At 40.2% G+C, this 3097-nt stretch overlaps 1 protein-coding gene across 1 annotated transcript in view; it reads left to right on the forward strand.

The window, feature by feature from the left end:
• ctif (CBP80/20-dependent translation initiation factor) overlaps positions 1-2555 on the forward strand; it is a 126734-nt gene extending 124179 nt beyond the window's left edge. The window contains exon 13 of the mRNA XM_072662393.1: positions 1-2555. This exon is cut by the window's left edge and continues 1345 nt beyond it. The gene's annotated coding sequence lies outside the window, so the exon portion shown is untranslated.
• The last annotated feature ends 542 nt before the right edge of the window (positions 2556-3097 follow it).

Genomic DNA, 3097 nt, shown 5'->3' on the forward strand with positions numbered 1-3097 from the left:
AATTATTATTATTATGATAAATTACAACTATAATAATAATAATCATCATCATATTTAGCTATAATAACATAACAATATAAAAATTGTGAATTGGGACACCCCTAGTGTAAATATTTAGTCTTGCTAAATCTCTAGAAAGTTGCAGAAGAAGCCAAAAAGCTTCTCAACTTTCATTGGAAGCCAATGTAAATATAAATAAACACATAAAGCATATAAATAAACTTAATCAATTATATTTGCAATGAATGTCTGTATACCTTTTCTATATATCAGTTCTGTCGCAACAAAACCCTTGTACCTGGAAAAACAGCAACTTTACAGGAGAAGCTGAAAACCTTCTCAGCGTTCAATGGAGGTCAATGTAAAAAGATTTGATTCCGGGGCATTTTGGAGCATTTCTATCAGTCCAGTCGTCCTAATATTTGGACACATGGTAAAGGACGGCAGCCAGATTCACAATATGATAAAAAGTGAAAAATGCAAAAATGGAGATTCAGGGTTTTTGCAGGTCAGTAATGATGTATTAGCTGATAATTATGAGCTTAAATGCTCCAATAATGTAAAACCAACAGTATTTTAATATCGGGCAGATTTTATGGTATCAAAATATGAATTTTACTTATTTTTACTACTATAATTATTTGGCTGTCACACAAAAACTTGTATCTCCAAAACAGTAACTTTACAGTAGAAGCCAAAAACCTTCTGAATTTTCAATGGAAGTCAATGTAAAAATATTTCTTTCAGAGTCATTTAGAAGCGTTTCTATTGGTCCATTCATCATAATATTTGGACACTATGTAAAGAACAACTGCCAGATCAATAGTCTATCAAAAAGTGAAAACAGTGCCCGACAGCGACAAATGCGCCCATAAAGGTGTGTGTCAAGGCAAGACAAAAGAGAGAGAGGGAGGGGGGGGGTGATAGGGGGGGTCTGTGTCAGCTGTTTTAACACTAACATGCAGTGTGTGTCTGGGGAGAGAGACTGTGTGTGTGGAGGGGGGGGGGGTTACTAGGGAATTCCTCTTTTCTTTTGTGTTCGTGTGCCATCCATCCATCCTCCATCCATCCACCCTCCCTCCATCCTCCTTCCCTTTGTGCCCGCCCCCTCCTCCTCCCCCCCTCCCCCTCTCCAGACACGTGCGAGTGTGTCATTGTGTCGCGAATCCTCTCCCTGGAGCACACTGTCGCCCATCAAGCCTGTCTAGCCGAGGTCAAGCAGACAGCCTGCTTTTGTCTCACACACACATACACACACACACACACACACACACACACATACACACACACTCACACACACACGACACACACTCCACAGCCTGACTCTGGATGGCAGATGGCCGCTGGAGACTAAAAGGCCAGACACACACACACACATGCAGGCCCCTCGTCCTCTTGTCCAGACCAGGCCAACCCAGCGGGAGTGTGTGTGTGTGTGTGTGTGTGGTTTAAGGGGGTTTGCGGCGTTCAGATAAAAGCGCTTTGATTAGGCGCTTCGCTCTCGGACCCTTGTTGTCGTCCTTTTATTTGACCTCTTCTTCAGGTTGTTTTTTTTCTTTTTATCCCGCTCTCACTACGGTGACCACTGCACGATGTTTATTCCTGTATAATACTGTTATTGAAATGTTATTACTGTTGTTATTATTGTTATTATTATTACTATGTTCATTGATCTTTTTTTTTTAGTTGAAGTCATAATCCATGTGTATGTACGTATAACAAGGAGGAGGAGGATTTTAGGGGCTAGTCTTATTGCACAAGTCTGATGAATTTTTTTTTTTATTGGTCCCCACTTCATATTAACTGTCTAATAGCTGTGTTATTACACATGAATAATCCTGTAATAGCAGTGTAATAACTACTGGTGAGGCATTCACTGTTCGAGATGGATTACAACAGTACAGCTTGCGTAAATACAGATGTGCATCAGATTCAGTTCGGACTCTGGTTATTACACACACTTTTACACACACACACACACAAGTGTATCTCTGTAGTCGTAACAGCATATCTCTCGCGTGTGTGGTTGTTTATACATGTGTAATAAGATGAGGTAATAGTATTTATAACTGCCTTCTGCTGCTGCTGCTGCTTTTCCTGTGAACTGCTGAGATGCACTGGAGTGGATGTGAGTGTGTGCGGTTACATAAGCTGTGCTGCTGTAATGCGTCTGTATATAGGGATAGTAATAAGTTATATTGCCAGTAGTTACATTGTTATTAATAGGTTATTAATGTGTAGTTCCACAGTTAAGCCCAGTTCAGGCGTGAATGGACATTTTAACATGTTATTACCCCAGTACAAAGTCCAAGGAATGTCCGAGTGACACCAGTGAGGCAGGTCATTTTCCAGAGGGTTCACAGGGGGTCATACCGTACCTCATGCGTCCGCTACACAGGTGCCACCCTTTGCTTAAACCTTGCGGTATGGAAACTCTCCAGCATCCGGCATATATATATATATATATATATATATATATATATATATATATATATAAATTTGATATATAATTATATATATAGTTATAATTATATATATTAATACATAAATATATATGTGTGTGTATATATATATATATATATATATATAAATATATGTGTGTGTGTGTCTGTATATATATATATATATATATATATAGTATATATATATATATATATATAAAAATCATTTGTCTATTGAATTTTTCCCTGCTCCTGCCAATTAACCCACCCGTTCGTAGCGCCCCCTAGCACTAGCAACGCTCCCGTTGCTAGGAGAGTAAGGCCTTAACACACATCTCCTCCGATACATGCGCCACCAGCCACCCGAGGAAAGTGTCGGGTCCCCAGCTCCACCAGCCACCGGCTAACAGACACCTGTGCCGGCCAACATCCCTTAAGAGTGATGAGGGGAGACGGCGCCATCTAGCCACCTGGAGAGAACACGGCCTATTGTGCTTACTCTGAGTCCGGATGCTGATGGCAAAGCGAGGTGGCTCGGGATTTGAACTCCTGACGGTAGTAGAGACTTTTATTATGAAGTGGGACCTTTTTTTGTTTGTTTTTGTTTTGCACTGTTTTTAAGGCGACTGCTTCAAAAGTCGAGAGAATTTTTGCTT

The sequence above is a fragment of the Salminus brasiliensis genome, chromosome 18, assembly GCF_030463535.1.
Source record: "Salminus brasiliensis chromosome 18, fSalBra1.hap2, whole genome shotgun sequence".
Taxonomy (NCBI): domain Eukaryota; kingdom Metazoa; phylum Chordata; class Actinopteri; order Characiformes; family Bryconidae; genus Salminus; species Salminus brasiliensis.